The sequence below is a fragment of the Eriocheir sinensis genome, unplaced genomic scaffold (assembly GCF_024679095.1).
Source record: "Eriocheir sinensis breed Jianghai 21 unplaced genomic scaffold, ASM2467909v1 Scaffold499, whole genome shotgun sequence".
Taxonomy (NCBI): Eukaryota; Metazoa; Arthropoda; class Malacostraca; order Decapoda; family Varunidae; genus Eriocheir; species Eriocheir sinensis.
Window position 1 is genome coordinate 123,935 of NW_026111830.1, and position 15,528 is coordinate 139,462.

At 43.4% G+C, this 15,528-nt stretch overlaps 1 long non-coding RNA gene across 1 annotated transcript; it reads right to left on the reverse strand.

Moving 5' to 3' along the window:
- Nucleotides 1-1,247: 1,247 nt before the first annotated feature.
- Nucleotides 1,248-2,463, reverse strand: LOC126992643 (uncharacterized). The gene is made up of 3 exons (XR_007746870.1): nt 2,173-2,463; nt 1,732-1,928; nt 1,248-1,338 (listed from the first exon to the last, which is right to left on the reverse strand). It is a non-coding gene; the product is annotated as an uncharacterized LOC126992643 (long non-coding RNA).
- Between the last annotated feature and the right edge of the window lie 13,065 nt (nt 2,464-15,528).

Sequence of the window (15,528 nt, forward strand, 5' to 3'; positions counted from 1 at the left end):
TCCAAGTGCAAAATAAACATGCTGTTCATAATAAAGATGTGCACCAACATGAGTAGGCAACTACAAGAATAATCATATCAAACTTCAGCAAACCGCAGAAAAGACAGAGCAGCCACCACCACACATGCATAGGCAGAATGAAATTGAAAATCTTATCATACATTCACTAAATATACTTTGAATGGTTTGGTTACCATACCAACGTATGTATTCTTTCCCTCTTGTACGGTAGCCTATATCTGAAAGATTGAAAGATTAATACATAATCTGTTAGTCTTCACTAGCTAAATGGAAACTGTCAAACATCCACAGATATAATACAATTGAGCTTAAAAAAATGACCATCTTATTTCATCTAAAATTTATAATGGTCACATATCTACAATACATAGGTAACTGTACCTCATGTACTGGTTATTCTTTTGTGCTTATGTGGTCTGACAAAAGATATTCCATTCATCTTGAAATGTTTCATCTGAATCAGCATATACCAGATTCTTTGCCACTGTCATTAGTACTCGGCGATCTTCCTTCTTGATGCCATGTGAACCATCACACAGCCACCTCCAGACCTGCTGCAGGATGTGGAATATGCACAGAAGGCGCTGAGATTCTGGCCATACAGTCTTCAAGGCATTACGCTCAGCGTCACTGTTGTCTGTTATGAAACAAGCTGGATGCCCTTGTTGGAAAAAGGCAGTCTCACCGAGCACCTTCCTCAGTAACTGAAAACCTGAAAAATATAATGAAAGGTATATTACCATACCTACGTATTCCAACAATAGGATGTGAAACCACAGGGGAAAATGTTTATTGCAATATATATATATATATATATATATATATATATATATATATATATATATATATATATATATATATATATATATATATATATACCTGCAGTATAGCTTTCTTCATCCTGAGAAGATGTGAAGATGACTCAAGGAAGAGCTCCAGCTGGCCCAGCACACAGAAAAGGAGTTACTGCTGTGTTCAGTTGATCTAAGTGACTTGTAGTGTCGACGAACACAACTTCACCAGCTTCTCTGCATTTTCATGAATTCTGCCCATAAATTCAGTGACTAACACAACTGCAAATTCTCCCCGTCAGTTTTATATTCAATCTTGGAAGCTTTTGAAGTAGCAGCGTAGTTCTCAATGGAAGCAAACATATCTCCTCCTCCTAAAGTGCCATGGTTTGCTTTGAGCCACAGGTTCCGTATGTGATAGATGACTCTATGGGAGGATTTATGGCAGAATTGGCCTTAGTAGCGAGACTTGCACTGACATTTATTTGATCTTGGTAACATCTTGCAGCCTGCGCTACAGACATGCCTGAAAAAGAAATATGCATTTGTAATGATAAACTAGATTAAAGTAGATGGGGTAGAAATTTTATCGAGTACAGGAATATCCCACTTGTCTGTGTGCCAGGTATTTCCTCTTCCTGTATTACGATGCATTGATTGAAAAACATTCAAACATACTAAATTAGTACCCTAATTATATATATATATATATATATATATATATATATATATATATATATATATATATATATATATATATATATATATATATATATATATATATATATATATATATATATATATATATATATATATACTTATCGTGATTGCAATAGGAATGATGGTATTTATGAGGTAGTGAGTTCCCTTGATGTTACACCCAATAAATGTAGCCACAACTATTCTCATGTACACTTACCAATATTGAAGTACTTGAAGTAAGCATTCTTGGTGTCTGGTAAAACTCTCAGTTGTTGCAGAGCAGATGCAGAGTCTGTAGGATGATTGTGGACACCCTTTATGATGATCATACATGGATGGGTCCTGACATCCTTATCTCTCTTGTAGGTGTCTCTTGTGATGAGCTTGATTTTCATGTCCATTGTTACACTGCATCTGGCAATATAATTACATAATTATATATTAAGTCTTATAATATAATCTTCCTTCCTGGATAAATTTATATGTAGAAGGCAAAGCACTTGTGATAATTTCTAATTAATGCCTCTATGCTAATGCATGCGCAGTCAATTGTAGCAATTTAAATGTGTCTGAGTATAGTGCCGTCACAGGTAAAGTTCGGTCACAGTATAAAAGTAAATACAATAGTCCTATAGCTCTTTGATACAGCAATACTAACCCTGTGTTTGTTTTTATAGCTCCTTTATGGCGTCTGTCGCCATGCATGCAGATGAATTTCTGGTGAAATGTGTATCTTACACCTGTGAAATATCTTGATACATTGAAGCAAACACTATTCTTCATAGTAAAAATTTCTTTCCACCTCCATGCGTCCTCATCATTAAATGCATTAGTTTTCACTTGTATTTCATCTTTTTCATTTTTCAAAATTATATTACTGAAGCCTTCTGTTGTGAAATCAAGTTGGAAGGCCATTTTCTTTACATAATTAATGTGCTTGCTGACACTGGTGATCTGTGGAATAGAACATACATATGCAGCATTATTCTCCTGTGAATAAAAACTCAAACCAAAAAGAATATATATATATATATATATATATATATATATATATATATATATATATATATATATATATATATATATATATATATATATATATATATATATATATATATATATATATATATACACACACACACACACACACACACACACACACACACACACACACACACACACACACACACACACACACACACACACAGGTTAGGTTAGGTTGGTTAGGATAGCCCAGCAGGATTAGCATGGGTTACCTTAGCCCAAGAGAGTTAGTAGGTTAGGTTAGGTTTGCCCCCCAGGATTAGGCTGTAGGTTTTTTTTCAAAATTCAGTGCCATTCTAGCTCCTCTATTCTGGCGTACTGGTGTGAGGAACTACAAGTGTGAGGAATGTGGGAAAACATTCATGGAGAAGGGTACCCTCACCAGACACATTCTTACACACACTGGTGTGAGGAACTATAAGTGTGAGGAATGTGGGAAAACATTCATGGAGAAGGGTACCCTCACCAGACACATCCTCACACACACTGGTGTGAGGAACTACAAGTGTGAGGAATGTGGAAAAACATTCATGGAGAAGGGTACCCTCACTACACACATCCTTACACACACTGGTGTGAGGAACTACAAGTGTGAGGAATGTGGGAAAACATTCATTAAAAAGAGTGACCTCACCAGACACATTCTTACACACACTGGTGTGAGGAACTACAAGTGTGAGGAATGTGGGAAAACATTCATTAAAAAGAGTGACCTCACCACACACATCCTCACACACACTGGTGTGAGGAACTACAAGTGTGAGGAATGTGGGAAAACATTCATTAAAAAGAGTGACCTCACCACACACATCCTCACACACACTGGTGTGAGGAACTACAAGTGTGAGGAATGTGGGAGAACATTCATGACGAAGGGTCACCTCACTACACACATCCTTACACACACTGGTGTGAGGAACTACAAGTGTGAGGAATGTGGAAAAACATTCATTAGAAAGAGTGACCTCACCACACACATCCTTACACACACTGGTGTGAGGAACTACAAGTGTGAGGAATGTGGAGAAAGATTCATGGAGAAGGGTACCCTCACCACACACATCCTTACACACACTGGTGTGAGGAACTACAAGTGTGAGGAATGTGGAGAAAGATTCATGGAGAAGGGTACCCTCACTACACCCCTCCTCACACACACTGGTGTGAGGAGCTACAAGTGTGAGGAATGTGGAGAAAGATTCATGTAGAAGGGTACCCTCACTACACACATCCTTACACACACTGGTGTGAGGAACTACAAGTGTGAGGAACTGTGGTTTTGGGTGCAAACCACAAAAAAGTGTCTTTTTAACTGAAACAGCGATAACAGCCAATAATTATTGCTGGTTAAGGTCTGGTTAAAGTGGTATATGTTCCACAAAGATCAGAATATGGTTAGTAGTAGTAAATTTAGAGCACAGGAAGAGGGATTGCTTGGCTGAGGGTCATTGAGTAAGGCATTGTTTTGAGTGTTTGAACCTGAGTAGGTCATTCTTGGTTCCTTTGCAAAATATTACCCTCACACATTACTTAATAACTAAATCAAACCGTTTATGATATCAATATAATGTGCAACTATTCCATCATACTGAAGGTTGCATTGTATAACACCTCAAAGAAGTGAAACGGAGTTTGTTTACTTACTTCTCAGCTGATTGCGATGTTTACCTAAGTATGTCATTTAAATGCTCCATTTTCTTTTACAATCTTATTTTCTTTCTTTATTTATCACGGTAACTTAACGTATAGTATTTTCCATACTCAAATAAAAACTCAGAATAAAAACATTACGTTTCATTAGCTAACAGACATACACATTGTACGATTGAAATGAATAAAAAAAAATGATTACAGGATTTATGTGACGATGTGACGTCATAGTAATGCATTCGTCTGTGAAGCGTCTGATTGGTCGGCGGAGGGAATGACGCACTCGTCTCTGAGGCGTCTCATTGGTCGCCGGAGGGTATGGTGTTGAGTCAGTATACAGAGTGTAAAAATGCTGGCGGGGCGTGTTGACGTGTGTGTGTGTGTGTGTGTTGGTGAGCAGCGTTCATTGCAAGGTGTGTTCCTCCATATTTACCGCATAAAATGGAGACAAAGATTCTTGTGTTGCCCTGTAATGTGTTGTTCTATGGCTGTGTTGTTGTCAGTGCTAAGAGGCTGGGGGAGGGAGAGGCTTAGTGAAGCAGACTATGGTGATGCCAAGGTTATTTACTTTGTTGAATCTCGTCGACTACGGACATAGCTGAGGTGGACCTCCGCTGCTTCCCACTGGCTCCTCTCCTCTTGCTGAAGGTTTGTAGAAAAGATATATGAAGAGATAGTGATGTTTCATAAAGTAGATTATGAGATACTGGCACGGACCTAAAACGAATCTTTACCAAGACGATTTCCGTTGCCACTTGGATAACCTGGCGCTGGTGGCTGGTCAGGTACTGTTGACAGCCACTTGTCCAGGTGGTACTTGAAGGTGTCGGGTGCTACTGCAGTCAGGTTCCTTATGCTGGGAGGCACTGCATTGAATAGGCGTGCTCCAGTGTGGGTGAAGCTGTTGTGCACGATGGTTTTCACTCTTGAGGACTCTCTTGCCTCGCATTCATCTTCTGCCTCCGACTCAGGTTGCCTCTGGGGATGATTTGAGAATGTCTATTCGGGAGGAAATATAGAGATGGACGAGAGAAGAAAAGGAAAGAATCAGTCATATTCAGGGGTGTAAAGGTCGAGTCTAATGAAGATGCAAGGACTAGCATTGCAAACATCACTCGCTATCTTCTGAATACCACCCATCTATGTCTGATTTATTTTGTATTGATAGAATCAAGGGTCTTTACAGCGTTAAAATTGCCGATGATGACTCGCGTAGGAAGCTAGTGATGGAAGCAAAAAATCTTAGAAACAACCACGAGTTCAATGGCATTTATGTTAATAGGGATTTAACATTCAAACAAAGAAAAGAACTGTATGAGAGGCGACAAAGGAACAGGCTAGCTGGTGCCTCAGCTCAGCCTGTAGCCCAGCCTGCCAGTTCTGATTCTCTTGGCTCAACTGCCCCCCTACTACCCAACTAAATGTTAGTTTGTGTAATGTAAATAGTCTTATCAATAAGGTTGCATTTGTTAAGCACTTCTTATTTTCAAATAATGCACATGTATTAGGGGTTACTGAGACTTGGTTAATTAGTACTATTCCAGATGCTGCAGTTTCAATTACTAATTATAACGTATTCAGAAATGACGTTTCTGGTTCAGTTCATAAACATGGAGTTGTCATTTATGTACATAATTCTTACAGATGTCTCAACATGAACATCAAAATACCTAACGTCTGCTCAGTCTTTCTTCCAGATTACAAAATATTTATTGTAGTTGTTTATAGACCTCCCTCTTACTCTCTTCAAGACAATAATAAACTCATAGATTTTCTAACAGATTTTGTACTAACAGGAAGTAATAGTGATTGGTGATTTTAACCTTCCTTCTATCTCTTGGTTACTAGGCGGTGTAAATAATGTAACAGCTAATACTGATAAACTTTTTTAGACTGTTTCACCTCATTAGGCCTCACTCAGTGGATTGATGAGCCAACAAACATCAGGGCAGGCAGTACTTTAGATCTATTTCTCACTACTGAAACTGATCGAGTAGTCTCCTCTAATGTATTTCCCCCATTTCCCAACTGTGATCACTGTGTTATACTTTGTGGCTATATTTTCCAGTACAAACCTGTGAAGTCAAATGTCAGCGCTGCATCCCCTTTCTGGCCTAAAGCCAATTTTAAGCAAATTAATCAATTCTTGTCCACTGTAGACTGGGACTTTGAATTCCAGAATATGAACTCTAATGATTCATACAATAAATTTTTGTCCTATATAAACTATTTTGGAAGAACATGTGCTCCACAAAAAACTCTTCGCTCCTCATCAAGTGCCCCTTACAAACCATGGGAATACAAACCTCCTAGAGCTCTTATAAACATCCGAAAGAATAGTTGGAACCATTACAAACAGATGAGAGCAGTACATGCTAGAAACTCTGTACTTGCTTTTGAAGCTTTGCAAACATTTCTGGATGTAAATTACCAGTACAGGAACTATTCCACTCAGAAACAGATTTCTTATGAGGAGGACATCCTTAATTACTCAGTTAAGCCCAAATTATTTCACTGTACATACGCGGGAAAAAGTAGGCTGTCCTTCCGTTGGTCCTCTCGGTGATGCAGAAAACTTAGTATCCGACCCTAAAGAGATGGCTCAGCTCTTAGGTGGTGCTTTTTCCTCAGTGTTTACCATACCCTCTGGTCTTCCACAGTCACCACACCAAGTACATGATGGCTCTTCACCAGATACACTTCACAGTTCATGATGTTGCTAGGGAACTCGGTGCTATTAACCTTCCACTGCAATGGGACCTGACTCTGTTCATCCAGTATTACTAAAACATTGCTCCACTAATTTAGCATATCCTCTGTTTAAAATATTCGTTTCATCTATAAATTCGGGGGAGATTCCTGAAATTTGGAAAAAATCTTCAGTAGTACCTATTTTCAAGAAAGGTAAACGAAGTGATCCTCTTAACTATCGCCCAGTAAGCCTCACTTCTGTTAGCTGTAAAATTTTAGAGAGAATAATTGTTGCTGCACTGCATAATTATTTGGAAGCCAATTCAATACTGAATGTCAACCAGTTTGGTTTTCGCTCTGGCAAGTCTGTGGAGGATCAGCTCTTACTTACGTATGATGCAGTCTCTGAGTGGATAGACACGGGCAATATGATTGATCTTATTCTCTTTGATTTTTCAAAAGCCTTCGACACTGTTAATCACCAGATTCTATTTACTAAACTTAATTCAGTGGGCATTAATGGTGTTATTCTATCTTGGATCAAGACATTTCTATCCCATAGGACTATGGAAGTTGTAGTGGGCGGACAGATCAGTTCTTCATTTCCAGTAATTAGCGGTGTGCCACAGGGTTCTGTGTTAGGTCCTACTCTTTTCCTTATTTACATAAATCACATCTCCAATACTTGAGTATCAAACATAAAATTATTTGCTGCTGATCTTAAACTTTATCTTCTGATAAAGCCTCAGAGCCTTAATACAGTGTTGGAGGGCATTAGTATTGTCAATAGAGATATTGATTCTTTAATTAAAGTTGCAGAATCTTGGGACTTAAGATAATGCTGACAAAACTAAACTCATGAGCTTTGGCACCGACCCGTCAGTCTTTATGATTTTGGGCGTACTATTTTACATTGTTAAAGGCAATCCCTAAGTTTCAGTTTTGCTGCAGTAGGATAACCTGATAACCACTTAAAATTTCACAGGTTTCATCACATATCCAATCTGTAGTGTCAAAGGCTGCTGGTTTGTCATATTCCTTTCTTAAGTCAACCTTGTGTCGCTCACCTTCCTTTATGGTTAAACTATTCATTACACATGTACGTCCACTTCTTGAATTTGCATCCCCAGTATGGAACACAGGTTATGTTACTGACTTATCTCTTCTAGAATCAGTTCAGCGTCGATGGACTAAGCTTATCACAGGTTGTGAGACTATGTCTTATGATCAGCGACTTAAAACTTTAGATCTTTACTCTGTGAAAGGAAGACTATTGCGGGCAGATATTATTAAATGTTGGAAGATCTTCAATGGTATGTCAGCTATATCACCTACAGATCTATTCACCATGGCACCAACAAGGGATATCTAGAGGGCACAAGTTCAAAATTTTTGTTCCTCACATCACTTCCGAAACCAGACATAGATTTTTCTCAGTTCGTGTGGTGAGGCTGTGGAACTCACTCCCCCCAGAGGTAGCAGAGTCAACCAACCTAAACTCTTTCAAGAAGGGACTTGCTGTTCCTGGGAGACACTTTATTTCATTACTGAGCTCAATCTACTTATTAACATTCTAAACAGGCTTTTAGCACACTTTCCAGTCTTATCTTTCTTTGTCTTGGATTTCTGTTGTTCTCTAATGCACAAGACTGGCGTGCTAGCCACTGTGGGTTCCTCCAAGGAGCCCAACCAGGTAAGAAACAGAAACAGCATAACCCCTCGCTGTGTGGCCTGAAGACTTCTTACCAGGTCACACCCCAGGCTACTTAAACACTCTGCTGCACTGCTATCAAGCCTTTACCAGCATAACTAACCCCTCGCTGAAGACTGTGGCCTGAAGACTTCTTACCAGGTCACACCCCAGGCTACTTAAACACTCTGCTGCACTGCTATCAAGCCTTTACCAGCATAACTAACCCCTCGCTGAAGACTGTGGCCCCTAAAGACTTCTTACCAGGTCACACCCCAGGCTACTTAAACACTCTGCTGCACTGCTATCAAGCCTTTACCAGCATAACTAACCCCTCGCTGAAGACTGTGGCCTGAAGACTTCTTACCAGGTCACACCCCAGGCTACTTAAACACTCTGCTGCACTGCTATCAAGCCTTTACCAGCATAACTAACCCCTCGCTGAAGACTGTGGCCTGAAGACTTCTTACCAGGTCACACCCCAGGCTACTTAAACACTCTGCTGCACTGCTATCAAGCCTTTACCAGCATAACTAACCCCTCGCTGAAGACTGTGGCCTGAAGACTTGTGGCCCAGGTCACACCCCAGGCTACTTAAACACTCTGCTGCACTGCTATCAAGCCTTTACCAGCATAACTAACCCCTCGCTGAAGACTGTGGCCTGAAGACTTCTTACCAGGTCACACCCCAGGCTACTTAAACACTCTGCTGCACTGCTATCAAGCCTTTACCAGCATAACTAACCCCTCGCTGAAGACTGTGGCCTGAAGACTTGTGGCCCAGGTCACACCCCAGGCTACTTAAACACTCTGCTGCACTGCTATCAAGCCTTTACCAGCATAACTAACCCTCGCTGAAGACTGTGGCCTGAAGACTTCTTACCAGGTCACACCCCAGTCTACTTAAACACTCTGCTGCACTGCTATCAAGCCTTTACCAGCATAACTAACCCCTCGCTGAAGACTGTGGCCTGAAGACTTGTTACCAGGTCACACCCCAGGCTACTTAAACACTCTGCTGCACTGCTATCAAGCCTTTACCAGCATAACTAACCCCTCGCTGAAGACTGTGGCCTGAAGACTTCTTACCAGGTCACACCCCAGGCTACTTAAACACTCTGCTGCACTGCTATCAAGCCTTTACCAGCATAACTAACCCCTCGCTGAAGACTGTGGCCTGAAGACTTGTGGCCCAGGTCACACCCCAGGCTACTTAAACACTCTGCTGCACTGCTATCAAGCCTTTACCAGCATAACTAACCCCTCGCTGAAGACTGTGGCCTGAAGACTTCTTACCAGGTCACACCCCAGGCTACTTAAACACTCTGCTGCACTGCTATCAAGCAGTTACCATCATAACTCAACCCTCGCTGAATACTGTGGCCTGAAGACTTCTTACCAGGTCACACCCCAGGCTACTTAAACACTCTGCTGCACTGCTATCAAGCCTTTACCAGCATAACTAACCCCTCGCTGAAGACTGTGGCCTGAAGACTTCTTACCAGGTCACACCCCAGGCTACTTAAACACTCTGCTGCACTGCTATCAAGCCTTTACCAGCATAACTAACCCTTCGCTGAAGACTGTGGCCTGAAGACTTCTTACCAGGTCACACCCCAGGCTACTTAAACACTCTGCTGCACTGCTATCAAGCCTTTACCAGCATAACTAACCCCTCGCTGAAGACTGTGGCCTGAAGACTTCTTACCAGGTCACACCCCAGGCTACTTAAACACTCTGCTGCACTGCTATCAAGCCTTTACCAGCATAACTAACCCCTCGCTGAAGACTGTGTCCTGAAGACTTGTGGACCAGGTCACACCCCAGGCTACTTAAACACTCTGCTGCACTGCTATCAAGCCTTTACCAGCATAACTAACCCCTCGCTGAAGACTGTGGCCTGAAGACTTCTTACCAGGTCACACCCCAGGCTACTTAAACACTCTGCTGCACTGCTATCAAGCCTTTACCAGCATAACTAACCCCTCGCTGAAGACTGTGGCCTGAAGACTTCTTACCAGGTCACACCCCAGGCTACTTAAACACTCTGCTGCACTGCTATCAAGCCTTTACCAGCATAACTAACCCCTCGCTGAAGACTGTGGCCTGAAGACTTCTTACCAGGTCACACCCCAGGCTACTTAAACACTCTGCTGCACTGCTATCAAGCCTTTACCAGCATAACTAACCCCTCGCTGAAGACTGTGGCCTGAAGACTTCTTACCAGGTCACACCCCAGGCTACTTAAACACTCTGCTGCACTGCTATCAAGCCTTTACCAGCATAACTAACCCCTCGCTGAAGACTGTGGCCTGAAGACTTCTTACCAGGTCACACCCCAGGCTACTTAAACACTCTGCTGCACTGCTATCAAGCCTTTACCAGCATAACTAACCCCTCGCTGAAGACTGTGGCCTGAAGACTTCTTACCAGGTCACACCCCAGGCTACTTAAACACTGCTGCACTGCTATCAAGCCTTTACCAGCATAACTAACCCCTCGCTGAAGACTGTGGCCTGAAGACTTACCAGGTCACACCCCAGGCTTCTTAAACACTCTGCTGCACTGCTATCAGGCCTTTACCAGCATAACTAACACCTCGCTGAAGACTGTGGCCTGAAGACTTCTTACCAGGTCACACCCCAGGCTACTTAAACACTCTGCTGCACTGCTATCAAGCCTTTACCAGCATAACTAACCCCTCGCTGAAGACTGTGGCCTGAAGACTTCTTACCAGGTCACACCCCAGGCTACTTAAACACTGCTGCACTGCTATCAAGCCTTTACCAGCATAACTAACCCCTCGCTGAAGACTGTGGCCTGAAGACTTCTTACCAGGTCACACCCCAGGCTACTTAAACACTCTGCTGCACTGCTATCAAGCCTTTACCAGCATAACTAACTCCTCGCTGAAGACTGTGGCCTGAAGACTTCTTACCAGGTCACACCCCAGGCTACTTAAACACTCTGCTGCACTGCTATCAAGCCTTTACCAGCATAACTAACCCCTCGCTGAAGACTGTGGCCTGAAGACTTCTTACCAGGTCACACCCCAGGCTACTTAAACACTCTGCTGCACTGCTATCAAGCCTTTACCAGCATAACTAACCCCTCGCTGAAGACTGTGGCCTGAAGACTTCTTACCAGGTCACACCCCAGGCTACTTAAACACTCTGCTGCACTGCTATCAAGCCTTTACCAGCATAACTAACCCCTCGCTGAAGACTGTGGCCTGAAGACTTCTTACCAGGTCACACCCCAGGCTACTTAAACACTCTGCTGCACTGCTATCAAGCCTTTACCAGCATAACTAACCCCTCGCTGAAGACTGTGGCCTGAAGACTTACCATGTCACACCCCAGGCTACTTAAACACTCTGCTGCACTGCTATCAAGCCTTTACCAGCATAACTAACCCCTCGCTGAAGACTGTGGCCTGAAGACTTCTTACCAGGTCACACCCCAGGCTACTTAAACACTCTGCTGCACTGCTATCAAGCCTTTACCAGCATAACTTAACCCTCGCTGAAGACTGTGGCCTGAAGACTTCTTACCAGGTCACACCCCAGGCTACTTAAACACTCTGCTGCACTGCTATCAAGCCTTTATCAGCATAACTAACCCTCGCTGAAGACTGTGGCCTGAAGACTTCTTACCAGGTCACACCCCAGGCTACTTAAACACTCTGCTGCACTGCTATCAAGCCTTTACCAGCATAACTAACCCCTCGCTGAAGACTGTGGCCTGAAGACTTCTTACCAGGTCACACCCCAGGCTACTTAAACACTCTGCTGCACTGCTATCAAGCCTTTACCAGCATAACTAACCCCTCGCTGAAGACTGTGGCCTGAAGACTTCTTACCAGGTCACACCCCAGGCTACTTAAACACTCTGCTGCACTGCTATCAAGCCTTTACCAGCATAACTAACCCCTCGCTGAAGACTGTGGCCTGAAGACTTCTTACCAGGTCACACCCCAGGCTACTTAAACACTCTGCTGCACTGCTATCAAGCCTTTACCAGCATAACTAACCCCTCGCTGAAGACTGTGGCCTGAAGACTTCTTACCAGGTCACACCCCAGGCTACTTAAACACTCTGCTGCACTGCTATCAAGCCTTTACCAGCATAACTAACCCTCGCTGAAGACTGTGGCCTGAAGACTTCTTACCAGGTCACACCCCAGGCTACTTAAACACTCTGCTGCACTGCTATCAAGCCTTTACCAGCATAACTAACCCCTCGCTGAAGACTGTGGCCTGAAGACTTCTTACCAGGTCACACCCCAGGCTACTTAAACACTCTGCTGCACTGCTATCAAGCCTTTACCAGCATAACTAACCCCTCGCTGAAGACTGTGGCCTGAAGACTTCTTACCAGGTCACACCCCAGGCTACTTAAACACTCTGCTGCACTGCTATCAAGCCTTTACCAGCATAACTAACCCCTCGCTGAAGACTGTGGCCTGAAGACTTGTGGCCCAGGTCACACCCCAGGCTACTTAAACACTCTGCTGCACTGCTATCAAGCCTTTACCAGCATAACTAACCCCTCGCTGAAGACTGTGGCCTGAAGACTTCTTACCAGGTCACACCCCAGGCTACTTTAAAACTCTGCTGCACTGCTATCAAGCCTTTACCAGCATAACTAACCCCTCGCTGAAGACTGTGGCCTGAAGACTTACCAGGTCACACCCCAGGCTACTTAAACACTCTGCTGCACTGCTATCAAGCCTTTACCAGCATAACTAACCCCTCGCTGAAGACTGTGGCCTGAAGACTTCTTACCAGGTCACACCCCAGGCTACTTAAACACTCTGCTGCACTGCTATCAAGCCTTTACCAGCATAACTAACCCCTCGCTGAAGACTGTGGCCTGAAGACTTCTTACCAGGTCACACCCCAGGCTACTTAAACACTGCTGCACTGCTATCAAGCCTTTACCAGCATAACTAACCCCTCGCTGAAGACTGTGGCCTGAAGACTTCTTACCAGGTCACACCCCAGGCTACTTAAACACTCTGCTGCACTGCTATCAAGCCTTTACCAGCATAACTAACCCCTCGCTGAAGACTGTGGCCTGAAGACTTCTTACCAGGTCACACCCAGGCTAAATAAAAACTCATCTGCACTGCTATGAAGCCTTTACCAGCCTAACTAACCCATCGCTGAAGACTGTGGCCTGAAGACTTCTTACCAGGTCACACCCCAGGCTACTTAAACACTCTGCTGCACTGCTATCAAGCCTTTACCAGCATAACTAACCCCTCGCTGAAGACTGTGGCCTGAAGACTTCTTACCAGGTCACACCCCAGGCTACTTAAACACTCTGCTGCACTGCTATCAAGCCTTTACCAGCATAACTAACCCCTCGCTGAAGACTGTGGCCTGAAGACTTCTTACCAGGTCACACCCCAGGCTACTTAAACACTCTGCTGCACTGCTATCAAGCCTTTACCAGCATAACTAACCCCTCGCTGAAGACTGTGGCCTGAAGACTTCTTACCAGGTCACACCCCAGGCTACTTAAACACTCTGCTGCACTGCTATCAAGCCTTTACCAGCATAACTAACCCTCGCTGAAGACTGTGGCCTGAAGACTTCTTACCAGGTCACACCCCAGGCTACTTAAACACTCTGCTGCACTGCTATCAAGCCTTTACCAGCATAACTAACCCCTCGCTGAAGACTGTGGCCTGAAGACTTGTGGCCCAGGTCACACCCCAGGCTACTTAAACACTCTGCTGCACTGCTATCAAGCCTTTACCAGCATAACTAACCCCTCGCTGAAGACTGTGGCCTGAAGACTTGTTACCAGGTCACACCCCAGGCTACTTAAACACTCTGCTGCACTGCTATCAAGCCTTTACCAGCATAACTAACCCCTCGCTGAAGACTGTGGCCTGAAGACTTCTTACCAGGTCACACCCCAGGCTACTTAAACACTCTGCTGCACTGCTATCAAGCCTTTACCAGCATAACTAACCCCTCACTGAAGACTGTGGCCTGAAGACTTCTTACCAGGTCACACCCCAGGCTATTTAAACACTCTGCTGCACTGCTATTAAGCCCTTACCAGCATAACTAACCCCTCTTCCTTCTTCATTCATCGCTCCAAACACTCAACCCCTAAATCTTGCTTCCATTCGCTTTCTTTTTTTTTTCATTCATCCTTATAAATCCCTCAACTTCGGTCTGGGGCCAACTACTAGTACTAGGCCCGACCAAGAAAGCCTACGCGCGCCATAAGGGAAACAAGAAAAAGAAATAATAAAAAATCCGTGTTTCCTCTTTCCGTGCGTGGTAAAATAAGAAGCTTTCGGTGAAGGTCGCTATAGCAGCTTTTAAAGACGCTCTTGGGACATTGCCTGAGCACGTCTTCCGCGAACTAAACCCATTCAGCGAGTGGCCGATTGTGAAGGCAGAGGAGCGATTGATAGAGGCCTGAGGTGTTTTTTTCTCCTTTTTTAGATTTCCAGTCCGAGAGATCTTAAGTGAATAGGATGTTGGTAAAAGGGGTGAATAGGTACTCGCTGCTCCACCTTTTAATTGGGTTCGTCGGAATTTGAGCCGCGTCGAATATTTCATAAAGACCATATCGAGAATGTTGATGAAGGGGAAGTCTACCAGCGAGTCTTGAATATTCTCAGCGCGAGGGGAAGGAAAGAAGGAAGGGAGGGAGGGTGACCCGCTCTCTCATGCACCTCGCTCGTAATTTTGCTTTCTCTGCATTTTTCGCGAGAGATTTTTCATAGAGTTTAGTTATTTGCTATTTTTTTTTTTTTAATTTGTTTGGGTGTCGAAAGAATGCTTTTGTACCTACACATTGCGCTTAAAAAATATGGATAGAAAGACAGCCATAGACAGATAGCCCGATAACAGATAGATAAATGTAGATAGGTTGATTCAAAAGTATATTAAGTGCTTACACATAAATAGATA